General features: G+C 36.9%; 1 protein-coding gene across 4 annotated transcripts in view; it reads left to right on the forward strand.

Annotated features, from left to right (window-relative positions):
- The window catches only part of LOC108593203 (uncharacterized), a 101163-nt gene that overhangs the window by 17163 nt on the left and 56983 nt on the right, over nucleotides 1–27017 (forward strand). For 2 of the 4 annotated variants that reach the window (XM_078338101.1, XM_078338100.1), the window contains 5 exons: nucleotides 11796–11940; nucleotides 12528–12636; nucleotides 13240–13352; nucleotides 14029–14206; nucleotides 15244–15371. The gene's annotated coding sequence lies outside the window, so the exon portion shown is untranslated. The remainder of the gene's footprint in view (nucleotides 1–11795; nucleotides 11941–12527; nucleotides 12637–13239; nucleotides 13353–14028; nucleotides 14207–15243; nucleotides 15372–27017) is intronic. The other 2 variants (XM_078338102.1, XM_078338103.1) reach the window with 2 other exon arrangements.

Below are 27017 nucleotides of genomic sequence, written 5' to 3' on the forward strand. Positions count from 1 at the left end.
TCGAACCCAGTACCAGGAACTGCTAATTTTTTCTGCTATATATTTTGTGAATCTATCTGCAGGGCTCATGATCAATACCGCCGTTGTAGTTAAGAACTACCGCTACTTGTGATGTTTCATCTCTTGCTTGGACATCTGCACCATATTACTGACCTTTCTTCCCAAGACATGGTGATCAGTCTTGTCACCATGAAATCCCCCTAACATACAACCCAAAGCAGACCTGCCGTGTGCAAGCTTAAAAATCCTCTAGTGTTTCCCCACTCTGCCAGATAAAGTACAAAATATTCCCAAGCTAAATTCTAGCCTTAAATCTGCTGCTTCCTCCCTCTTTCTAGTCTTATCTCTAACAATTTCCTGTCTTGCACTTTGCTTTCCAGCTACATGCGACAGCTTGGAATTCTACACATGAACCATGTTATTTCTTTGCTGTCTACTTTACTGTCTACTTTGCCTCTAAGTCTCTTCTCACTCTTCTTTCCTGGCTCACTCCTACTTATCCTTCAGTCAACAGAAGTGTGTCACCTCCTCCAGGAACCTTCCCCTTATATATCCTGTCCTCAACCCCATCCCGACTATCCTTAGCCTTATCAATACCCTATACATAATCTAGTCATTATATTGATTATATCAGTACCCAATTTGTGTTAACCTGAGATACAGTTCATTGATAGCTGTTAGCAACTTATTTTCTTCAACTAAATTCAGACTACCTTGAATAAGAATTTGGTGCAGAACTGGAAAAATCTGTGTCTGTTCCATGGCTGATAATTGAGTCTTGAAGCTGTTCATGTAAGAATGCATTTATATATATTTTTAACTTTTAATTTTTTTCTTTCATTTCTTTTGAGGAAGAGCAAACAAGCCACAGATACAAGTATCTTTTATCTTTTCTTATGACATCCATACTTTATGTATATTTTACTCCAAAAAGAGTCTAAAATTAAGGAAGATGAAGTTAATGGCTTGCATGGAGCATCATAGTGTAAAAGTGTCACAAGAATCTGTTTTCTGTTTCTAGATCAATCCTCTTACTATTTTATGACCTTGTTTCTCTGTTATTGTTTTAAACGTTTAAAGGTCTATTTTATGTCAGCTTTATTAAGTCACATACCAAGAACACGGATTTCCCAGGGTGGCCAGTTACCATGCCAGAAAAAGGCTTTTAAAAGCTTTATTTATCCACATTTCAGATATATATTTTTTCATACCGAGAAATAGCATGCTGAGCTTTGCTGTCCCCAAAAATACTACACATGCTATTTTCTCAGGAAGAAGAGTGAGGTTTATTTTTTGTTAATGAAATGCCAAACAAGCCTGGCCGATGTGCCAGGCAGAATTAGATTGGAGCGTCTTTGGCAGTAGTCTTCATTGCTCCATCCGTGCAAGTGTTTTGTGAAAATTTAGCTAAGCATTAAAAAAAAATGTTTTGGCCAGATTCTTTTTAGAATAAAGTTGGGACATTCAGAAATTTGGGCAGTACTCATGATATTATAAATATTTCCAAGACTGGCTAAATAAGCCCCATTATGATCTTACGCATTTGATTCAGGCTGTTCTTTCCACATCCATCTCAAAATTTCAGGCCTTGGCCAACACGAGCATGAATGTAGTGGAAAAGTTCAGATTTACAAACATTGTTTGTAAAGTCATTCTATTTTTAATTTACATTCCCTCAACCTATGTTATACAACACTGTTTATTCACTGTCTCTTTTTGTTCCTCCTAATATCAGAGAAGGAACAAACACACATGGCTTAAGGAATCCCTCTTGGACTAGCCCCAGAAACTAAAGTTTCCAAAAAGCACAAACCAAAATGGAAAACAGACAAAAAGTACATTCCAGATTTTAAGTACATTGTCCAGTTTTTATTATATTGGGGATTGGCAAGCTTTTACTGAGCTAGTTTAGTGAGTATTTTAGCTTTTTGTGGAGAATATGAGGTCTATTGTGAACACTCATCTTTTTTGTGGTAGCTTAAAAGCAGCCAGAGACAATAACTAAAGACATGAGTGTAACTGTGTTTCAATAAAACTTTATTGACACAAACAGTCAGCAGCCTCGGTTAGGCCACTGATCATGGTTTGCCAGCCCTCTATGTAGCTTCCCATTACTCCTCATTACTTTTATTAGTATCTTTTATGTTTTGATTTTTGACATCATGGAAATAAATATCAATGTTTTACTTCCATTATGAGTAAAATTGTAGGTTAGGTTAAAGACAAATACAGGAGTTTCTCAAGGATTAGAAAAGATTGGCACTCTTTAATTTTTTTTTCTCACATATTTATTTTTTCAGTGGGTGGGGGTTAGTGCAGAGGAACCTAGAAACCTGTATGCTGCCTACCACCTATAGAAAATAGATTTTTTTCCTATTTTTGAAGTTTCTGCCCACAGAACTGTAAGTTTCCTGAGGGGAGCAAATAGATGAGAATTTGCCTTACACTCTTACCATGACCAGGGGCATGGCTCATGGCACTGTCATATTTTCAAATCAATGAATGGATGAAAGGGCACTGTATGCTATTGTAAGTTTGATAATATTGTAGACAAAACATCAGACTTGAATGTTTAGTTTCTTGGCACTTTGTGCTCTGTTATTCCAAAGGTTTCCAGATTAGTTGCACTAATAAAGGGCTAAAGAACTACGCTGTTGATGATGGTGAAAGTGGGATGTGCTTTCACCTAAACCCATGTTCTGAAACAGCTACTCATAGAGGTTTTCATGGTAAGCATGCATAGATAGGTTTTTAAAAAGTAGGGTACAATTTTTATTTCTAGTGCTTTAAATCTGTTCTGTTAAAAAGAAGAAGGAACATTCCTTTTGCGGTGAATGTGGGCTGAGAGCAAGATGGATTTACTAGTATTTTCTATTCCTTAGATTTGAGGTTAACATGGACATAATGTTCTGGATGAAGCTTTGGAAGTACTTGTGAAGAGTAAATGGCCGTAAGCCAGAAAAGATGCTATGTCCCTCAATTTAAAAATGTTCATTTTATAGAACAATGTGACCAACAGAAATTAGTAGGCTCGGTGATTAAAAAAACTTGTAACTATACTCAGTGTTCTCTATGTGGAAGTGCTATGACTTATATCTCCTTCATTTCTTTAAAAGAATACTTATAAATATAATAGCTATATTGAAATTTAAATAGTGAAAAGGAACTCTACCTCCTCCCTCCCCAATTCTGCTTCTTTTCCCGGAAGAACTATTAATAGATTGATTTTTGTCATATTACACTTTTTCTGTAAGTACACTTTTCTATGTATGTGTGTAAAATCCAAGTGGGACGATAGTATACATAATGTTCTACAAGTTGTTTTTTGACTCAATGTACGTGATGTACCATTCCATGCTAGCAGATGTAAACCTCCTTCATGCTATTTATTACCATACTGCCCTTTATATAACCATTTTATACTTTTCTTTCTTTCTTTCTTCCTTAAGCACTATAGACTGTGCTGTGCTTATATTCTAAAGATACTTGTTAATTAAGGAGATGGAAACACCTCGTCTTTCTGTGATGGGGAAATGAATATTTACCTTTATTAATCTAGTTCTAAGTGATTTATGAATGATTGTCAATGGCATTGTAGAGTTTTATAGCCCTCTACCAAATGTGTCCTCAGTTCTTACAGTGATATATTTTCGCATAAATGTGTGTGTCTATAGCAATACAACCATAGAGCTATGGCTACACATGCATGCACACTCACATATGCAGATTTATTTATTTCAAGAAGACAGTTCAGATGGCCATGCTCAGAAGTGGGATTATTCTGACATGTATCTGCCTTTTGTGACAATGGCATCCTAACAGATATAGTGTGCAAATGCTGAGCTTTTAGAATATTCTACCATCCTACAATAATTGCTACATGCTTTTAGCCATATTAACGAGAGCATCTTTAGCTTCCTATGTGCCGAAACCTTTTTACTATTCAGAGACAGCTATTTTTAAAATTTCAGAATTTGCTTGCAGCCTTATTCTCCGCAAGATCTTCCCATCTATTTCAACTGTGTCAAACTATGATAAAAACAGAAAGAAACAAGGATAGACTATACATGTCACTCACATTGGCTGAGAAATAAGCTGAGAGAGCAAGAATTGGTTGATGGAGGAATAAATGTATCATCATTTGAAAAAGAGCTCTTCTCTTTCAAGCTATATATAACTCTTCCATTGTAAACTGAGTAAGACTATTAATAGCGATAATTATAATAACACCTTAGACTTCTCATGCCATATAATTTACAGAGTCTTCCTTAGCTTTTAATTCCTTTCATCTTTTTGACAGTCTCATCAATTAGTCAGCACAGAGCTTATTATTTCCTCTCTATTTCCCCTTTTCACAGTTACTTCTTGCTGCTCTTTCCGCACCTGGTGCATCAGGGTTAGAGATGTAGAATTCCCAGCCTTGAACACTACCCACAAGGCATTATGTTTGAGCAACATGCTTGGTGATATGGTAGAATGTGGAAATTTGTGCTGAGGTTAACATCCCCTTAGGAGAATACAAATCATCAAAAAGCTCAGGTCAGATAATTTAGAATGATTGAAGTCATGCTGCATTTTGGAAGTAGAGACCTAGGACTATTAAAAATGGATAGCATGGATTAATTCCAAAGAATTATTCTCAGTTATACTATAGAGTCATTTGCATTCCAACCAGTTCTCTAGTAAATTAGCCACTGATAATCATAATTATGACCCTTAGGTACGATAAGACAAAGAAATGCCTCCTGAATTATTAAAATGTGTTAATTTATGTCTACTCTATATGCAGTTTTTGAGTATTTTACTGTATTGCCACTTGCTGAAAATTGGTTGCCTGTACATATGATAGATTCATAAGATTAAATTTTTCTCATGGTAATATTTCATTAGAAGAAAGGCCTATTCCTAGTATCGAGTAAATATGGTTATAGTACATATAGATTTCCTCTAGATTTCTGTTTGATATCTGTGATCTTGACTGACTTGCTTGTTCACTTTAGGTAATGACTTAAGAAAAATAACGCCAAGCATCTGCATGATGATTTATTATGAGCCAACATTGTCATATATATTATTTGATTTATTATATAAACCCCCAAAGGCATTATTACCAACATTTTATAAAATAAACCTCAGGAAGCATAAGTGGTTTGCTCAAAGCCACATAGCTAATAAGCGGCAAAGAAGAGACACAATTCTACCTGTCCAAGTCAAGAACCTTTTCCATTAAGCCGCAGCCTTCTTGGAAACTAGTCTCTCAGCATTTACGTCAGGGCACTTCAGCAAGCCTTGGGCCTCTCCATATGTAAGCCCATCTGGCAGCGTGTCTTTCTAGAGCTTGTCAAAGCACGTAATATCAGCCAACAAATCAGAGATCCAGAAAACTTATAATCCTGATTATCTGTGCAAACAGATAATGTCTCCCATAATACATTGCATTCCATCAACTTGGAGAGAGGTATACAGAATGCATCCTTTTGTAGCGACTACTTTATTTGTTCTACAATACAAGCGAGACCCATAAGTAAGAGTAGCAAGCTTTGAAAGAAAATACAGGTATAGACATTCTCCACTTCCCTTGGAAACAAAACAGGTTTTCCACCTTTGTTTGATAAAAAGAACAGGCAGTGCCCACTCTAAAGAGGCAATGTGAAATAAGAGACAACTCTGAATGGGCTTATCACCTCCTGCTTTTTAAAAAAATTCTAATCAGAAATCTGTTTTTAAACAAGCTGCTCTAATGTGAGTAAGTGACATAGAAAAGTTATTACCTTGAAAATGCTCCTATGAAAAGTAGCACAAGAAGGTGAGGGTTATCTTTGAGGAAGACAGACCTTTACATTAATATTAAATAATTATCTGCAAGGAACAAATGATGTCTGAAGGTAGGGCTGATCTAGAGAAACTGGGAATGCTAGGGCAGGTTTCAACTTTTTCATGAGATATTACTGATACTGAATGTAAATTTCCAACCAGAATAAAGCTGATAACAAAGCAATACTACATTCATCTATTCTGGAATATTAAAGAGAAATGGCTTCTGTATATATAAAGCCACTTATAATTATTTCTGACATGCTGAGTGTACTGAGGACAGAGAGAATAGAGGGTGATTGGGAGAAACAAATTTTTAATGGGATGTCAGTCTTCAAAGATTTGAATGAGTAGTCCCAGAAATGATCATTCTTTAAGTATGACACTGCCACTTAATAAACGAACAGAGAAAATATTGAAAGGAATTCTGTCAACATTCTGGAACGACTGTAATTTTGCACAATCAAGCAAAATGACAAGATCAAGCTTGATGTCATGCTATATGACTTGTAATTCTGCAAAATTATAAAACTTGCGAACAGAAGGGAATGAGAAATGTGTAGCATTGGCATGGGAGAGGCAGGGAGACAGGGAGCCTGAGATTCCAGTTCTGTCCCCTCTGACCTTGTTGATATGCAAATTGTTTCATTATGTAAAAAATAGCAGGGGTGAAACAATCAAGGTTTCCTACGGAAAAAAAAATTCCAGTTTCACCACAGAAAAGATAAGTTTTGCATTTGGAACGTCTCAGAGCATCTGAAGTGTTGTCTCATTAAAATTTATGATCATCGGAATTAATTCACATTTATTTCTTTAAGAACCAAATCACCTGGGTTGGATTTGTATGTGGAATCATAAATAAAAGGATAATGAGAAATGACGGCAGGTCTATGGAGATGCCAACGAGAGACACTGGGTAGATGTGATCTTTTTTAAACTTTCCGTTTGATATTTGGAGATTATCTGTTGGATTTCATAAATGATATGAAATAAGGAGTATCCTTTCTAAAACTTAAATATCTAAATATCTTTAAAAGAGACCCAAACATGCAACAATAAAAAAATGAAACTGCCACAAGAAAATAAAATGTTTATATTTTGTTTAGAAAATCTGAAAAACACATTTAATGAACCTTGAGCAGCTGGGGTTGGGGGGGTCAGCAGTAGAGTAGCAGCAGTAATAGCTGCAGCTAATAATGCTTGTTGAAGATACTGGAGATAACACTGTGACTGACACTGTGGTTAAGTAACTTAAAGATGCTCTCAGATAGGAAATCTGAACATCAGATAACTTCCCCACATAGTTACTGCAACAGTCCATTCTCTTTGGTAGGAAAGCCTCATCCTCTCAGTGAAACCAGGTTGCCTTGTTCAGCTCCTGGCAGTCTTTGTTCTTCACATCCCCCTGGTTGTCTGTGCCAATAATTCACGGTTGAGGTTGCTGACATCTCTTGACAGTAGAAGTTATTTGTGTCTTTCCTTGTGTTTCCATTTTCCTTCTAATCATTTAATTGCTATGAAGAATTTGTTTCTACTCTAACATTTCAACCATGTCCTTCTACCTCCACGGGTTCTAATTCTAAAACTGCTGCTCACTCTATGAGACTTTTGGCAGATGGCTGTCTCTGGGACATGCTGTCCTTATCTAGAGACCTGGAAGCTGATGACTGCTAAGATCCCATTTCAGAATGAGAGTTTTTTGGCCGGGCATGGTGGCTTACACATGTAATCCCAGCACTTTGGAAGGCTGAGGCGGGTGGATCACCTGAGGTTAAGGGTTCAAGATCAGCCTGACAACATGGTGAAACGCCGTCTCCACTGAAAATACAAAAATTAGCCAGTGGTGCATGCCTGTGATCCCAGCTACTCAGGAGGCTGAGGCAGGAGAATTGCTTGAACCTGGGAGGGAGAGGTTGCAGTGCTGGGAGGCAGAGTTTGCAGTGGGGAGCCTGGGTGAATACAGTTAGGATTAACATTGAGACACATTGATTGTGCCTGGTTTTCAATCTACTCTCTTTGTCCCAGATGAGGCTACACACCAACTCCTTTATTCAAAACTTTAACTCTTGACCAAGGTACTATATATCAAGACTTTATTTCAGGATCGCCAAAGAATATCTGGTCTCTGAGGTACTGGGACATGAGGCAAATGCGTCTCTCTTTACTGCCAGCTCCTTGGGGACCAGCAAGAGGCTCTCAAGTTCCATGGTGACCAAACTGGAAAAAGGCAATTCAGTGCATCCTGGGAATATCCAGGCGAAAGTGTGAGATTCACATAGAATAGCTTCTGGGCCTCTGGGGTTTTCACGCTGTCTCTGGTGAAGGAGTCCATTTTAGAACTGAACCAAAAAGGTTTCAATCCATTTTGTTTTCTCTCTATAGCACTTACCAAATAGCTCTATGCAAGTTGGATGCTTAGTAATTAACTTTCTCCTAGTCCCTGCATTGCTTTTTCTTTGGGATGGACATTTCTATTTTATGTTCCAGAGTAGCCATTTCTAACTCACCCATGTGACCTCAAAGAGTTGGGACTTAAACATAAACCTAAGCACTCAGATTATTGAGAAGTGTGAATTAAAAAATGGACAAACTGAAGATAATGGACAATTTTACTGATGTTTAATTGCTCAGTTGTTAAAATTGAATCACCGCCATCAAGGTCAATTTGACTTAAGTTCTGTTTAGAAATATGAATTATGATATAAAAACAAGGAAGCAATACTTTTATGTTATTTAAAACCTTGCCATATAGAAAAGGTTTTTCATAGGAAAAGCTACTTTCAGGCCAGCTGCAATGGCTTACACCTTAATCCCAGCACTTTGGGAAGCTGAGGTGGGAAAATCACTTGAGCTGAGGAGTTTGAGACCAGCCTGGGCAATACAGTGAGACCTCATCTCTACTAAAAGTACAAAAAAATTAGCCAGGCATGGTGTCGCGCACCTGTAGTCCCAGCTACTGGGGAGGCTGAGGCAGGAGGATCACTTGAGCCCAGGAGATTAAGGCTGCAGTGAGCCGTGATCATGCCACTGCATGCCAGCCTGGACAACAGAGAGAGACCCTGTCTCAAGAACAAAAAGGCTACTTTTAGCTTTTTAGGTGATAACAGCATAAACTCTGATGACTTTTTAAGTGGTTCTGTCATAATCTGTAATTTGTCTATGTTCTTGAAAATAGGGGGAATAAAATTCTTTGTGAAAATATGTCTCAGTGAATTTTTAAAGCCAAATTTTCCCTATGCTGAAAGGATTTCCTGTGAGAACAACAAATTTTTCTTAAATCTCTGTTAATACTTTCACACTACAAGGACAAATTTTAATTGTCAATGCTTAGTTGCAGCTGAAGGCTAGTCTATATAAACTAAATATAATAACAGAAGTTCATACTTATCAAATGCTTGCTTATCATGCACCGGGGTCAGCATTTTATATGGATTAATTTATTTAATCTTCACAATCCTAAACTGTAGCACTATTTTCATTCTCATTTTATAGACAACAGAACTAAGACAGAGAGAAATAAAACAACTTGTCCAACTTAGAATAGGTAGCATTAGGATTTGACCTCGGTAGGCCTGATCCCATGAGGGTATATTTAGGTACATGCTCTATTATTCTTAGGCCCACATTAAAAAAAATTTTTTTTACAGTTCCTTTCTTATTTGATATTTTTCACATTTACAAATATCTTACAATATAAGTTTTGAAAGGTGTAAAGGAAATCCTGAGTGAGTTTAGAAAAATGAGCCTGGTGGACAGAATAGTTGAAAGTCAAGCTCTAGTTCCAGGCATGTTATTTCTATTCATATAAGAAGGAAAGAACCACTGTCAAAACACCACGTTTTAATTTAAACGTCCATGCATAATGATATGCCAGCTTCATCACTGTGGCTAGGCCAAGCCCATCACCATCTAAGAGAGTATAGACACTCGAGCCGGACTGCGCCGATTTAAATCCAGCTCTACCATTTACTAACTACATGATCCAGGGCAAGTAACTTGCTGTCTCTGTAATCCTGTTTCCTCATCTGTTAAATTGGGCTAATAGTATCTATCTTATAGGGTTGTTGGGGGATTAATGAGTTTCTATACACAAAGCATTTAGACAGTGCTTGGCACATAGTCAAGTACCATAAGGACGTTTGCTACTTTTATTACCACCACCACCATCATCATCATCATCATCAGGTGACTGAAACATTTTTGGCAACAATTATATTTATATTATATTTAAACATTCTCAGGGTTTTCAGAAGATACAAAATTCAGCTTATCTTAGATGAACTTTGCTACATAAGGCAATTAGAGCAACTAGATTTCTTTTGTTTTATAATATGAGTGGTAATTTAAAAAACGAATCAGCCAGACATTGCCATGACTCCATCTGAAGTTGGAATTTTGCAACCACTAAAAAAGGATTTGTTGCATAAATTGTATGAATGACTACCAACTGAAACAGAGTGACTAAACACTTATCTTGAAAATTTGAAGTTGGGATTGGCAAAAAAAAGAAAAATTATGAGCTACTCCTATTTGCAAAGTCCAAGTGATTAGGGAAACTGAATGTGAGTTTGACTTAACTAATTTATTTTGCGGAGATATTGATAGAGGTGAGCTCTGATAGATTCCCACACAGTTAAATCTTTACTTCTGCTTTCTTCGATGAATTGAAATGGATGCACTCTGAAGCCCTCTGAGAGCATTCACAGGGGTGAGACAGGCTTTATTCCTCCAATACAATTTAGTCCAACTCTGCAGCTCACCTATGGGGAAGGCTGGCAAAATTCCAAAGGTGATTAGTGTTTGTTTCTATTATTTCACAGGGTGGTGTGTATTTGGATGGATGAAAGGGAAAGCCTATAATTTCATGGCTGTTAGTAGAACATTTCTGCTAAACCACATTTTTATCTAAAACGTTCAAGATGAGTCAAGGGCACGGTACTGTCACCAGAATCGAATGTACCTATAGATGTTACTAAATCTTGACTGAGCAAGTTGGGAAAATGTAAATATTTTCTCCAAAAGGTTGATTACCTTTTAATCTGTTTTGTTGAGAGTAAAATCATCTTTTTAATTATTTAAACTCTGTGAATTTCTCTCTGTAAATATAAGCATTGTGAGCTTAACCTGGACCAGTTAGGAAAAAGTATTTCATTTTAAAATTGTGCCTCCACTGTCTTGTTTAGAAAGAATGACTTGGGTAAAACCAACTGTTGAGTTATCAAGTATTTCAATACCCATATTTATCATCTCCTGTAAGTGTAAGCATCTTCTCATTCTTACAGATTCTTTGAATTACATTCTAAATGACTACCATGTAAATAGATTAGAACAACAATCATGTCATGCTATTTTGTTGTCATGGGTCATTTTCATCAAATGTTCAGTAATTTCATTGCACTTGTGTAATTAGGTGAAGAAACTCCACCCGAGCATCCATGGGTCAGCTATGTGGACTCTAGCTGCCAAAGGCGCTTCTCCTTCTGAACAGAGCGCTTTGCTCAGCCAGTGTAGACATGGCCTGATAAACAATGGAACTTCTCCCTTGAGAACTGGAGTTTGGATTGATCTAATTCTTTAACTCAAAAATGTGCACAGGTTTGATGAATGGCTAAAATGCCTGCCTTTTAGTAAAACAAGAGCTTAAATTGACAGTACTGTGAAGAATTCTGTAATTTATAATGAACTTGAAAAGCAGTAGCACTCACTGTTGCAAAAGCTAATCAAGGGACTATCAAATCAAAGTTTTCACATGAGCTTAAATACCTGTGGCAGGGAGGTTGTTCCTGCAGGTTTATATCTGTCAGGTCTTAACACTAAACCTGTCACAGTGCAGCATGGTCCTGTCACTTTTAACTGAGATGTCACATACATTGTGGGAAACACCCTGCTCCATATTTTTTTTTCTAGGATTTTACCAGGAAAAGCAAAGGTAAAAGAAAAATTTTTTTTCTTTTTTTTAACACTGCATTTTTATTTTGCAGATTCTCAGGATGATGGAGTGAGTGATGGAGTAGGTTGCCAACTGTAGTTGCTCCACTCAGCACAGAATGGCTACGGGGAAATAGAATCAGACATGCCCAAAGAATCTGCTCAGGGTGAAACAAATACCTTTGAGGTTTAAATCAGGTGTGTAAAGAATATTGGAAACATGACTTCTTGTTTTGTTTGGGTGTGTGTGTGTGTGTGTGTGTTTGACTGTGTTTGTTGAGAAAAGAGAAAGGCTGATGCTTTATTTGCCTGTTTTTCCAACTCTTTTAATGCTATAAAATACACCCCAAATTTAACCCATTCTCTCTCGTATGATTTGAAATGCCCTATTTACTCCCTTAAAGGTCCTGTATTTCATTGAAGCTTTAGGTTTTAAAAGCATGATTCTACTTTTGTATATTCAAAAAGATTTCAATTTTGGAGATACTTTGGGAATTGAACTCAGATAGGCTTTACCATTTGTCTAGTTCCTTAGGAGAATAAATTCTATTTGCAATATAGAAGTTGGTGCCAGAAACCTGAGAAAGTTACGTTCAAATTATTTTAACAAATAGATGTTCACATCACCTTCAAACAGTTGTTAAATGGCTCAGAAAAAAATCAAACCAAGTCAACATTTTTTAAGAAAAGACAAACCACATTACCTTAAACGATGAGGTTGTGCTTAATAACCTATGCTTAATTCATTCAGAAACTACACAATTTTTGTTGCTATATTTTGTTAGAAAGGAAGGAGAGGCTGTTTCTACAGGTGTCATAGAAAAATCAATACTGAGCCATGGATTATTGGATCCCATAGAACCATGGAGACTTGGCAGTGAAATTCTTTCAAAGGTGAGTAGGGGCATTGATTTTCTTTCCCATGCCTGCAGAAATACGACACAATGAACAGAGGCTAAATTTAGACTGGAAATAAGTCTGACTTGAAACTGTACTGTAAAAAAAATAGTGATACCTTTTTAAACAAACAAATGAGAAAATGTAAGTAGAATTTGAATATATGTATTTTTCTTATTTATTTTCTTAGATTCTTTTCTTTATTCTCTTGGTTACTTTTGAAAAATAAACCCCCAAAATAGACGCCTTGACTGACATTTTATCTGTAATTCAGATCCTATGATTTCTTTTTGGAATGCTTGTGTTAATGTGATACAAAAGAGTCTCTCTCTTAAACCTATAACCAAGAATGCAGCAACTGGTCAGTTTCTAAGAAATAGCATATTATTTTCATAATCACAATCACACTTAAAATATGAGCCCATCACTGACCTTCCTTATTTAAGCTATATATTTTTCTAGTTAATTTATGCTATAATGTTTAGACACAAACTTACTTGTTTACATATTTTACAGTTTCTTCTAGATTTCTTAAAGTTAAAAAACTATGCATAACATATTGGTTGTTTGACTGCATTGCTTAGCATTTCATCCATGCAGGCAGACGGTGTTCCTAGGTTTGGAAATATAAATCCCATGGGAAGTCAGCTGAAGAACATTTTATGCATCACTCATCCTGTTATGAGCCCTGTGCTGTTCCCTCTCTGTACAAGGTAAGAGATTTATTATGAGTTGGCTTCCAGAAGTAGAAAATGTTGCATGCTAATGGCTCTGGCTTCCAAGGGGCTTCTGGAACTCATATAGAAATTGCCTTATAAGCAAAAGAATAATTGGAACAATTCAAGTTACGCACACACGCACGTTCATCTTTCCCCAGGTAGCATTTGGTTGCTCTATCCTGGGATCTACATTCTATAATATTATCTTCCTCATGTGAAGTGAGATGGTAAATTGTTCATTTATATAATGAATTTGAGGAGTAGAAGATTAAGGAAAATAATTTAGGTCTCAAAGCGTAAAATTGACAAATTACCATTTTGCTTTGTGTGGGGATAGACACAATTTGATTTTTAGTAATTTGTGGGATCAAAAATGGATTATAAGAAAGTTAAGCCTGGTGCAGTGACTCACACCTGGAATCTCAGCTACTTGGGAGGCTGAGGCGGGAGGACCATTTGAGCCCAGGAGTTTGAGACTGCAGTGAGCTATGATTGTGCCACTACACTCCAGCCTGGGTAGCAGAGACCACATCCCTATAAATAAAATAACATAAAAAGATAGTTAAAATATAAAATGCTAGCAAGTTCACAGTATTATGAAAACCGTAGTATTGATTTTTGCTGGCCAGTGGAAAATTCTTACTTTTTTTTTCTTATTCTGAACTTTCAGACTGGCTGACACCACAAGAGTTGTTTATATTTTGTACTGATCACCTAGTTAATACTCTGACTCTGATTCATACCAAAGACAGTGTTTTATAAAAGAGATTCTCTGTTAGATGGATGCTCCTGCATTATTAATAAAATCACAGGGAAAATGCGACATTTTGGATGTCACATCTGATAAGGTAAGATTTTATCATGGCCCATAAGATGTGATTTTACTTATGACTATCCCAGGCCCATGAAAGTTTTCATTTATCCATTTGATATAGAAATCTATAATATAAGGCTTCATATACATTATTTAAACTGTGACCTAAAAGCCGGGCTACTGAATGTATTTTGTTTCTGTGTAAGTCACATTATTTTTTACTGTTTTTTTCATCCTTTGCAGCTTAGAAAACTATAACTCAATACATCATGCAGCATATTTAAATTAAAATATAAATTGTGTATATCATTATTCTTGGAGGGGGGAACGAGAAAGGCATGCTTCTCTGTAACCCTGGACAAAGTTTGCCTTTTGATGTGTGAATTCTTAAATGTGCACAAACCAAAGACAATGGTATACATACTTTGACACGTTCTGAAGTTAAAAGAGGACATGAGGATTGTGTGATAAGTGGCAGCCTTGTGTCTACTATTGTAATAATATGATGTCTGCATAAGAAGAAAAAAAAGTACAAAAAACAATGGCGAGATGATGGAGAAGCTGAACATAAGTAAAGTTCCAGGTACCTGTTGATGCAATATGAGAATAAAAATATCTAGCCCTCTGTGTATGCTACATATACTGTAATCCATCAGAATGGAGGCACTGTCTTTGTGGTCCAAAAATATTAGTGTATTCAACACTGCTACTCTGTATGTTTACATTGAAATCCCTCATAATATGTAAAATAAATTATCCACGTCTGTGCAATGTGATATAGTCATTCTCTGTTTGGGTTAAGCATATCTTATGACTTTCCTAAAATGTTGCAAAGATAAGCATCTACTAGATAATTTCCGATTTGTAAAATATCATGACTCTCTGAGGGGAAGTGGCAATTAACGGAAGCCTAATTATCTTCCATGTGAAGAGGGCCTGGGATGCTGACTTTGGGGAACGCAGTGTCTTTGGCTCCTTAGCATTTTCTTGGCTTGCTTTGTTGTCGTCCTTCTGGTTCTTTCTGGATTCATCCCTCTTTTGTTTCCATTTGAATCCTCTATTGTATTCCAGTTGGCAGTTAAAGAACAGAAACACAGCAATAAGACTGAGTGGCTACGTTTTCCCAGTGCCACCAACTGGGAGTTAAGCTGACTAACATTTTGAAAGCCCAGCCCATTTCATTCACAGCAGGATGGCAGGTAAAAGCATTTCTGTATTAAAGTACACACTTTGTTTCTTTGGGTCCTTGGTCTAATTTCTCTTGTTTGCCAGTTGGGGGAGAAATGAAAGTAGGTTGGGGATGAAATGCCTGGGGTATTTAATCAAATGCCCAGCAACTCCTGATTATAGGATGCAAAAATTTCACTTTTGAGGATTAACTGTGGTGGATTTTTCAATCCAAATGGGTGTACTCTTCTATCCAGCATGTTATGGGGCTACTTTCTACCACTGCCAAAATAGAATGTAGTAGAAGAATTTCAGGTAGTTTTACTTATTAAAAATTAAATATGTGGGGTAAAAAAAAATCCCATTAAATGTACATGTTTGTGAAGTACCTCAAACATATACGTGTGTTGCACAATTTTACATGTCATTATTTGCTTCTACTAGAACAAGAAATTGAGAATGAGTTTCACAGTGTTCTGTTAATTTGATTACTGTGTCCTAAGTGGTAAGTATAAACCTCCTTGTGTACTTTGTGAAGCTCACTTAATTAAGCAAATATTATAAAGCACATCACTGTGCTGATCCTTGACCTTTTGGCTTGTCACTCTCTTGTGTTGGATGTCTTTTTCTCCTGTGCATGCAAATGAAGCGTAGGGACAGAAAGAGTGAGGAAAAGCATTAGCCCTGCTCCCTGAATAGCAATGGACTGTGGAATTGTTTTTTGGAGGGGACTTTCCCTGGGAACAGTAAAATTGGGATGAATATGATCAGTTTGCATTGGCACTGAATGCATTTTTAGGGAAGCTTAGAACACTCTCTAAGAGTCATCTTGGATAGGTGAATGCAGTACACAGTTGCAGTAGGAAGACTAAAGTCCTGAGATGTGTCAGATGATGGTGATAATGTCATAACTCATTTTATGAATGAATCAAAAAGTTCCTCAGATAGTGCCTACATGCTCATATATTGAAATAAATTTTACAAAGCCTTTTCTTTCCCTAAGTTAGAGTCTGCACATGCACCATCTTATCATGGAATATAAACCTGCTTTGTTTGGTTTCATATTCTATGACCATCCTATAGATATTTCTTATCGGATTAGATCAACAGTTAAAGGAGAGTACAGTGGAAAAATAAAATCAGTTTTTCAAGGTTTTAACAGGAAAAATATGAATAATTAGAGGTGAATGCATGTGTGTGCCATAAGTGTACCTAGAATCTTTTCAAGGGCTCGTGTCCCTGTCTCTTAGTAATTAGACGAATTCTGTAGCCAGTTTGGCCTTAAGCTGACAAGGGTATTCTATTTATAAATGTCTTTTGGGGCCCATGAAGAATTTTGGATACTCATTTATTTTCTCCAGAGAGGTTCAGGATCAATAAGTTCAAAATATTTCGAAGTTCCCATGCACTTCTCTGTGTAACTATAGAAGCACTGCCATGAATATAACCAAAATCATTCAGACACTGAACAGGGAAACTCCACTGCACTCTAGTGCACTAAATGACCCCCTAATTGTCTAATTACTTGAGGCCTTATGTTTGTTTAGTACTTTCACGTTTTCAAAGCCCTTTCCTCAGATAGTCATGAATGCGGGTAAGTTTAGAGAGGTAGAGCACAAGGATGATTTGTTTTTGTGCATTTCTTTTTCTACTTGTTAAATGAAAAATGCTAGCGAATAAAATTTGTTTTGTTTTTTAATCAAAGAAACCACACAATGCGAATCACAGCATAACTGTCAGGGGAAGGGGAAGGAGGCAGTCACCCTTCAGCTACTGTGGTTTGTGGGGGTCCTCTAGGCTATGTTAATAAGCTTACAGCTCAAAAGAAGGCTGAACCATTTCTCTCTAATGTGACATGAAGATAACAGACCCCTCAAACAGATTCATCTTTAAATATGAAGATCAAGGATCTGTGGTTCAGGTCAAATACCTGCACACACATAGTCATTGAGCAGACTAGTTCAAATTTTTCAACAAAATAGTAAAATTAGGGGAGGAGTGAAACAAGGACTCCTTGGGTCTAGGGGTGTTTCCCCAAGCAGGTTTCAAGCAAAACCATTTTTAATTAGAAGCTTTGTGATTTAGCTTAGAAATTCACTCTATTCTCCTATGATTATTTTACTATTTTAAAAAGCTTTAATAATAAGAGGCTTTGGGTTCCTTGCTACAGGGGGTCTAGAATATTGATACATGTATGAATGTGGGTGATAAGATGATAATAGAGTAACACTTAAATTTGGTGCACAAATGTGGTGGTTGAACCAGAACTGGACTGGTTCACATTCCTGTTCTACTGCTTACTAGATGTACAAACAGTTTCTAAACCCGATTCTTAACTATAAAGTCAGGAAAGTCATCATACCAATCCCCAGAGAGTGGTTGTAAAGATTAAACAGGATAGAGAGTATAAAGCCTGTGGTAAGAGGTTGATGAGTCTTAGCAATGATCTTTAATACTGTTGTTATTCATTGCCTGTCTTTGTATGTATACACTTATCCTCTATACAAAATTTTTCGGTGTAATGCATTATGATTCGAAAAATGTTGCCTAAAATTTCCTAATAAAATATTAGAGAATTGTGTCAGGCGATCATGATAACTACAGAAACGGAGAGAATCGTGAAAAGCCAGTATTTCCCATCAGCATTGCCAGCCTTTCTTGAGAAGGGGCACTCTCTCCTTATTTGCTCTGCCTCTCTGTTTTCCTCTACTGCTAAGACCTCCTTTCAAGTAAGGACCTGAAATTCATCCACACAAAGATCTAGATGACTGAGAACATTTGAGGTGCTGCCCTTGCTAAGGTAACTGACCTCTTATTAAGGGTCAAATACTAAGCCGATGAGGTTGCAGGCATCGGTAGCAGCTGGAGACATTTATCTGACAGAATGATCTACCCCTGGCCTTCACCAGCTGTCTTCAGAGTGGTAATGGTTAAGTGGGCCAGTGGGTAAGGTTAGTTCTGCCGCTGAAGGTGCCCGCTGGGGCTGTCTGTGGGGTTTGTCTGACATCATCAAAGGCTGCCTCTGTCTCTAAGCCTGGGGCCGTTTAGGAATATCTGTCAGCTTTTTTGATTTTTTTTCCTTTTCTCCCATTTATACCTATGGGTTTTGAATCTAGTTATACCTTAAACAGAAGCTGTAATCCTTTGAATATTTTTTCCTAGTATTCTTTATTTTGGGATAGACATCAATTGTTTCTTTTTCTTCCCACATCCCATCCATATATTCATTCTTGGTTGGCCATCATATTTTTCACAGAGATCTGTATTCGTAATTTAAAGTTTTACACATATTCGAGTATTTTTCTGAGACTTTCTTCTGAAATATTTTTTTTCAGAATGTAACTTGCTTCACCTGTATTTTCTGTACCCATATTTTGGGATTTGAAGGATTGGGTTCAAGTTTAAGGTATGCCTTCACTAGCAATGTATGCTTAGAAAACATTTAATTTCTCAGCTGAGTTTATCGGTGAGGTGGAAATAGAAGGCTCTGCCCATAGAATTGTAAAAATCAAGTCAGATCAAAGCATTTTATAAACTCTAAAATGATGTAGAACTTTTTATGTATTTTTTTTTTTTTTTGGAGACAGAGTCTCATTCTGTCACCCAGGCTGGAGTGCCATGACACAATCTTGGCTCATTGCAGCTTCCACCTCCCAGGTTCAAGTGATTCTCCTGCCTCAGCCTTCTCGTTAGCTGGGATTATAGGTATACACCACCATGCCTGGTTAATTTTTGCATTTTTGTAGAGATGAGGTTTCACCATGTTGGCCCGGCTGGTCTTGAACTCCTGACCTCGGGTAATCTGCCTGCCTCCACCTCCCAAAGTTCTGGGATTACAGGTGTGAGTCATCGTATCCAGCCGATGTATTCTTTCTACTCATTACAACTAGCTCCTTATACATTTTTTTTAAAGATGGGCATGAAGAGACACATTACGTTTAATAATTTGTGAAAGAAGAGATAGGATGATCTTTCTTTGACATTGTTCCCCATTACCTGAAATAGCTATTCTGTGCATTCCTATGATATAGCTGTCAATAGCCTTCTCCCAGTATTATATCATTCAACACAGACAGCAGAGAGGAGAATTTTCTCAGATGTAAATGTTAGAGAAGAAACATCCTCTGGTAAACAGAAGCAGGCTGTCCTGATGGGCCACATCCACAAACTGTTTCTCAAGGGGTCCAGATCCTTTTTGAGAGCATCAGTATATGACATGGTCAGTCTGAGTTGTTCCCAGTCAGTCAAAATTTTAGACTGAAATCAGAAGGCATGAGAGCTTCAGAATCCTCTACACAAATGAGGGATGATATAAGTTAATATTTATCAAGGGCCTACTATGCCTAGACACTTTCAACAATAATGACTGCTGTCTTGGGGTTTTTGCTAGACACTGCATAGGCACTGAACTACAGATTTTAACCAAGTTATCTGATCCTTAAACCACTGTGACACTGGGATTGTTACATCCATTTCACAGTTGAGGAAACTGAGGGCCATCTGACACCAAAGCCAACATTTATTGGGTTTTCCCTAGGATCCTGGGATGCAAATATTGTGACATGCATTTTGCAGCTAGAGCCATTGGGACACAGTGTTTAAGTAACTTATGCACATAGCTCTATGTGGAAGAGCTGAAATGCCATTCAGGTCGTCTTGGCCCTGAACACTCCACTGCACTTACTTGCTGAGTATTTCTAATCTTGGGAAAAATCTTTCTTTTTGTTTTCTTTTAATTAACAATCAACTATGGATTGATGCTTTCATAAAATAGAATACAATTGAATTGCTAGAAAAACAAAATTAAAACCCAGACATATAAAACAGAAACTCAATTTTTTAATTATTAGATTCAACAAACATAAAGTTACTCTGTCACTTTGCTATAGGTGTTTCTGAATGATTGCTCACAATGTCTCTGCCTTTTTTGTGGTGGGGCAGTAAGAAAACTGCTGGACTCAGCAGCCAGCCACAGACACAGCTTTGAGGAGCACTTGTCTAGGACTGTGGAATATGACCTAGCTGAAGATAAGGCAGTTTCCTCATTCCTCATGTCTTGTAGGCATACATTTAATTTCAGTATTTACCAGTGAGGCCCTTGGATCATACCCAGGTAAGAAATAGACTAAAACATAGTTAAATGCTAAAATGTCATTGCCCCTACATTTTGTGCTTTTTTTTATCTAGGGAAAGTTAAATGGCATGTCTTCACAATATGCCCACAGGAATTAAATTAATTTTGTATCAAGTGCATATTTGAAGGCTTAGTGTCTTGTAACCTACAAAACCGAGAAATGTAGACCATTATAAATTAGCTTATTTGATAAAATAGATTGTAGGTATATTACTTTTTCTCCAGAGGACAGGCTCATTGTTGTGTTGATTAATTAACATTCTCAACCACTGTATCCAAGCAGGTTACAAAAATTAAAAGTTGCAGGATAACAAAGCCAGCAAAGCAAACATTTCTGGTTAGTTCCCACAGTGACACCAGAGAAATGCTTGCCACCTGACTCTCTTTGCTGGGCAGAGCAAGTTAGGTCAGCATTGGTCACCTTTTCAGCATATGTGAAAGCAGATCTTAGAATGGCCATGAAAAATAGCCAGTTAGTGTCATTAGGGGAGAACAGGGGCCACAGCAGGTACCTATCTTCACCCCTTGAGAAATAGCCGCAGAAAACAGATGAGAGAACAAACCTTAATAAACAGATGATGCAAAAGTTGCTATTTTTGTGCTTATTTGGCACTAGCATATGCCAGATTTCAAGTCAAAACTTAATTTATCTTGTTTCCTGGCCCACCCGCTCAAAGCATATTACTGTTGTTTAGAATGCCGTGTTAACTCAGTATGAGTTACGACTAATAATAATTGAACTTGGCCATGCGCGGTGGCTCAAGCCTGTAATCCCAGTACTTTGGGAGGCCGAGGTGGGTGGATCACGAGGTCAAGAGATCGAGACCATCCTGGTCAACATGGTGAAACCCCGTCTCTGCTAAAAATATAAAAAATTAGCTGGGCATGGTGGCGCATGCCTGTAATCTACTCAGCCTGTAATGCTACTCAGGAGGCTGAGACAGGAGAATTGCCTGAACCCAGGAGGCGGAGTTTGCGGTGAGCCGAGATCGTGCCATTGTACTCCAGACTGGGTAATAAGAGTGAAACTCCATCTAAAAAAAAAAATAATAATAATAATTGGACTTCAACTTCAAGGAAGAGGTGCTAGATTAGAAGATCTGTTTGGACCAATCATTGCATTATATGTGTTGTAGTCACGTCAATGTAGGACTTTTTCTGCAATCAGTGGAGGTGAAAATAATGGCAGAAAGTAGAAAGTATCCTTCTTTGTCCTATAATGGAGTCTTTCTTGACCATTAAACTGGTGATCTTAGTGTCCTGAAGTTCAAATGAAACTCCTTCATTCTTGTTTTAAGCAATGCTCTGTCTTGGTGTCAAACCTGTTTTTAAAATTTAATGTAATAATTCATGCATTGATTATTCATTGATGGAATGCCCACTTATATACCAGGTCCTGTGGGATTATTGCTAGATCTTGGAGATAAGACCATGAAGACTTGATTTTGTCTTCAAGAAGTTTCCACCTTGGTTGTGGAGGCACACAGATGCAGAGATTGGTTTCGAACTTCTGGGGCTCAAACGATCCACCGTCAGCCTCCTACAGTGCTGGGATTCCAGACGTGAGCCACCGTGGGGCTGCAATGAACATAGAACTGGCTGTCAAGTCAGGAAGTGCTTCACTAAGTAGTTGACATTTAGCCTAGATAAGGAAATATAAATAAGAGTTCTAAATGTAGTAATGGTAAACACATAATGATATTTTTGTGCAATGTGACTTCCTTGGGCTCTTTTTATTCATGACCAATTTTCTTGGGAGTCTTTGTCTCTCAGTAGAATGCCTGTTTTCGTGGAATCCTTCATGTTGTTTTTCTGCTTCTCCACGTCATGTTCCTTGTGTCTGGGCAATAGCTAAAAGTTAGTGTAGTTAAAAGCAAATTTTGTTTATGCTTTCCGTATTTCTCTACTGCCTGTCTTTATCATATTGATTGCCAACAGCTTCCTTCTGCTTTTAATAGCTTAGCATCTGTTGATTATTTTAATTTTCTTTTTCTCCTATACCAAAATTTATCAGGAATTAACAGGTTTCCAACTTTTAAATAGGACTTTAGTCTTGCTTGCCAGGATCTGCAATACAAGACATACCTAAGATAGTGTTTAATTTTTTAAAAACAAAAGCTTATGCAGACTCCATTTTAGTTATGTGAAATTTGACCACATGGAGACTTTTGTTTGAAAAAATTAAAATGAGTAAATTATCTATAGGAGATAAGAGAATTTTAAAAACACTCCCTTTCTATTATTATTATTTTTTTAATTCCAGGGAAAAAAGGTGAGATGCTTATAAAAAAAAATTAGCACTTTGAGGACTAATGACTGTTACCATGCCCTGCTAACCGGCAAACCAGACGAAGTCCACAGAGAAAAAAGATAATGTTTAACAATGGGAAAAATTCCCCAAGTGAGCCAAATAGGCCTCCTCGTGATGCTCAGCTGCAAATTAGACACTGGTGAATCCACTCAAACTTAGAGTCATTAATAAATGCCAGCGCTATAGTAAATGTCAGTTAATGTGTGAAGGGAGCAAATCCCTGCATGCCTCCAGAAAGTGGAAAAAGTCCATCTCACATTTTATTTTTGTAAACACACTTTCTAGCCCTATCGAGAATACTGCAGTTCAGACATGGATAATGACTAATGCATCTTAAGATGCTCACAGTCAGTACTAGATAAATATAAGTCACTATGCATTTATTAAGAGAGACTGATACAATTAAAACAGTTTTGTTTTGTTTTTTATTTTCTGAGACTGAGTCACTGTGACACCCAGGCTGGAGAGCAGTGGTGCCGTCTCGGCTCACTGCAACCTCTACCTCCCAGGTTCAAGCAATTCTCAGCTTCCTGAGTAGCTGGGATTACAGACATGCAGGACCACACCCTGCTGATTTTTGTATTTTTAGTAGACATGGGGTTTTACCATGTTAGCTAGGTGGGTCTTGAACTCCTGGCCTCAAGTGATGGCTAACACCTATAATCCCAGCACTCTGGTAGGCCGAGGTGGGCAGATCACTTGAGGTCAGGAGTTGGAGACCAGCCTGGCCAACATGGAAAAACTCCATCTCTACTGAAAATACAAAAATTAGCTGAGCATGATGGTATATGCCTATAATCCCAGCTACTTGGGAGGCAAAGGCAAAAGAATTACTTGAACCTGAGGGGCAGAGGTTGCGGTAAGGAGAGATTGTGCCAATATGCTCCAGCCTGGATGACAGAGTGAGACTCCATCTACCAACAACAACAAAAAAAGAATTCACAGATGCATAACTTTAATGAACAGGTTTAATATAAATCTTAAATACTAGGTTATCTAAAATATGTTTCTTATTTGATGTCAGTATTTTCATCATAATATTACAATACTGCCTTAAAAGCATTATTAGCTCAGTAATCTTCATGTGTAAAGAGTATGATACCATAAAACCTCACCTTTTACTTTTTGGCTTTTGTATTACCAATAAAGAAGGATTCTAAGAATTGTATTTATTTTTGTGAACATGAAGAAAAAAGGAGTCCCTAGAAAAATTAGATTTGCCTAAAGGGGTCACTTACATGTATTTTAAGTATTTATTTACAGTATATCTTGGCTACATGCATATCGTTTCAGACATCAATTTGTTTTATATTCAGGATATGAGGATAGGGAAAATGAGTGATTTCTCTTTATGCATTGCTCTTCTGAATTCTAGTTTTTGGACACAGAACATGACTCTTGGACTTTCTCTCTCTTATTAGAGAAGAAAATGGTGAGGGAAGTAATATAAGAAGGATTATCTTTCTAGAAACCTTGGTCACCCCTGTGAGAGAGTCTCTCACTTTAATCTTTGTGTTATGTTCATTTTTATTTCACTTTGCTAGTCATGGCTTATGAAATATTTTAATTGGAAAATATTCAATTCTTATTTTCTCTCTGGGATTTATACTTTGAAACAGTGAAATTTACTGTCTGATGTGCAAATTATTCAGAAGTATCTAAAGAAAATCAATATAATGGTTTTTCTTAAGGCACTTGCCAGGGCAAATAGAAAAATATTAAAAGTGAATTCATTATGCTTACAGAATCACACATGAGCATAAAAATGGTTCTGATTTAAGAATGTCTGGGTAATCAATGATGAATACCAGTCTTGTCAAATGAGTGGCTGCTTGAAAAGAATTTGGGTTTTGAAAGTTTAAGCAAAAATTGACAGCAGCATAGGGCTGTGTTTAGCTCTCTTGCATGGTAGCACACTGGCAGATGCTTAGTTCTGACAACAAACACGAACAGGTTTACAGTGAAACCGAGTAATATTTGTCTTCTGCAGTAATGAATTCTCATTGTGAATCGCACATGGTTTCCTTCATACAAATCATAAATATAAAATAGTGGCAATGCCATGTATTACATGTTTTACTTCAGTCATTCTTACTCATTAACTAACAAAATGTATATAGTTGCGATTTCATATTAATAATGGGGTCAATGGTACACAGGTGGCTTCTGTTTTACTAAAAGAACTTTTATTTTTTATTTTTCTAGAGCTTTCAATGTAATTCAAAGACAATTATAGAGCTCGGTTTAAGTTTTGATATCACTGCTGTGACAAAGTGCTTAAAATTAATTTAAGATATCTACTTATAAGATTCATATTACAAAAAAAATTCAAAATTTTAATTTGTACATTTTCAGATGGGATAGAAAGAGAGTATGGTCAGATCTTATTACCAGAAAACCAGTTTATTGTCTTATACATTGCCAAGAGGATAAATATGCAATAATTGTAATACATGCAGATGTGAGCCATTTAAAATATTTATTGACTTCTGTATCAATGAGGTCATTTAATTGTTCTAAAATCCATATATTTTAATAAAAGTATTTGTTATAACTATTGTAAGTACATTTAATGATGCATTACACTTTTAATAAATAAACCAGATAGGTAGACTGAAAAATATAAACATTTGTGACCACATTAGATTTTATATTATAGTATAATTAAAAGGCATTTATTAGCTATCAAGCTATCTTTTTAATTGTCCAAATTTATAACATATAAAACTTTATAGAATGTCTCAAAACCCTACTTCTTTTATGACTAATTTATCTAATTCATAAAACTAATCTGTATTTAACATGAGACACATATCAAAATCAAAATAATGGTGAACCTCTTTCCCTATGTGAAATCCCATCGTTATTTTTCAGCAATTAATATAAAATATTTATCAAAAATATTTTTCAATGTGAACTGATAACCTTTTATATTCCAGGTACTGTGCTAGGCTCCAAGATTGAGATGAATGAGATAAATTATCTGTCTTGATGTTGCCAAGTTGGCATGAGAGGAAAAATCAATAAATTGCCAGACAAAGAAGTAGAGAAAATTTAGTGTCAGTAAATCTCTGTGGGGTAACTGGGAAATGTGTCACCTAAAAAATACGATATTTAAGCTGATTGCTGAAATATGCAGAATGAAGATATTAGGGGAATCTTTTTTTTTTTTTTTTTTGAGAGAGAGTCTTGCTCTGTCACCCAAGCTGTAGTGCAATGCCATAATCTCCACTCACTGCAACCTCTGCCTCCTGGGTTCAAGCAATTCTCCAGCCTCAGTCTCCCAAGTAGCTGGCATTACAGACGTGTGCCACCACTCCCGGCTAATTTTTTCTATTTTTAGTAGAGACGAGATTTCACCATGTTGGCCAGGCTGGTCTTGAACTCCTGACCTCATGATCCGCCCACCTCAGTCTCCCAAAGTGCTGGAATTACAGGTGTGAGCCACTGTGCTGGGCTAGGGCATCACTCTAAGCACAGAAAATAACACCTGTAAAAGTATGCCACAGTTATGTGGGGACTTTCAATATGGAGAAGCTCTGAGTGTACATGTATATGAGGAAAAGGAGATAAATAAGGAGTTAAAAAGATGTGATGAGACCAGGTGGTGGTGATGAACTTTGAATGTAAGGCAAAGAAATCTGGATTTTTAATCGTGTAGGGAATAGCTGACCAAGGTATATGGTTGCCTGTCTGCTTTCTAAACAGCTTTGTGATTTGAAATACTGTGTTGTTATTGGGTCTTTCTTTTTTTTTTTAAGATGGCTAACTCTGCCAACCATGGACAAATGCTGGCATGAGAAGAAATAAGAGAGGAATTGTTAGAAATATTTCATTATTTTCCAGCCCCCAAAATAATGAGGTAATTTTAGGCATAGTGATAAGAATGAAAAAGAGGCTAGGTTCAATAAACATTTTTGAGTTAGTATCTGCAGATGTTAGTGACCAGCTGAATGAGATGGACAAAATGGCAGTGAATGTTCTGGTTGAATATATATAATGGATGGTAGTGCCACTATGACCTATGCTGGAAGTAGGCCAATTTAATAAGGCAGGGGAGGGAGATAAATATTGTTTGAAATCCTCTAAGAAATCCTGGCGGAGATCACCAGAGTTTAGTAATATGAACATGGAACTCAAAAGATTGGGAATGTTTCATTCATATTTTGTATGTCTTGAGACAGATTGGAGGAGGTAGTATTTGTGTGGCTGTAGAACCTTTTTTTTTCCCTC

Source organism: Callithrix jacchus, chromosome 9 (genome assembly GCF_049354715.1).
Source record: "Callithrix jacchus isolate 240 chromosome 9, calJac240_pri, whole genome shotgun sequence".
Classification (NCBI taxonomy): Eukaryota; Metazoa; Chordata; class Mammalia; order Primates; family Cebidae; genus Callithrix; species Callithrix jacchus.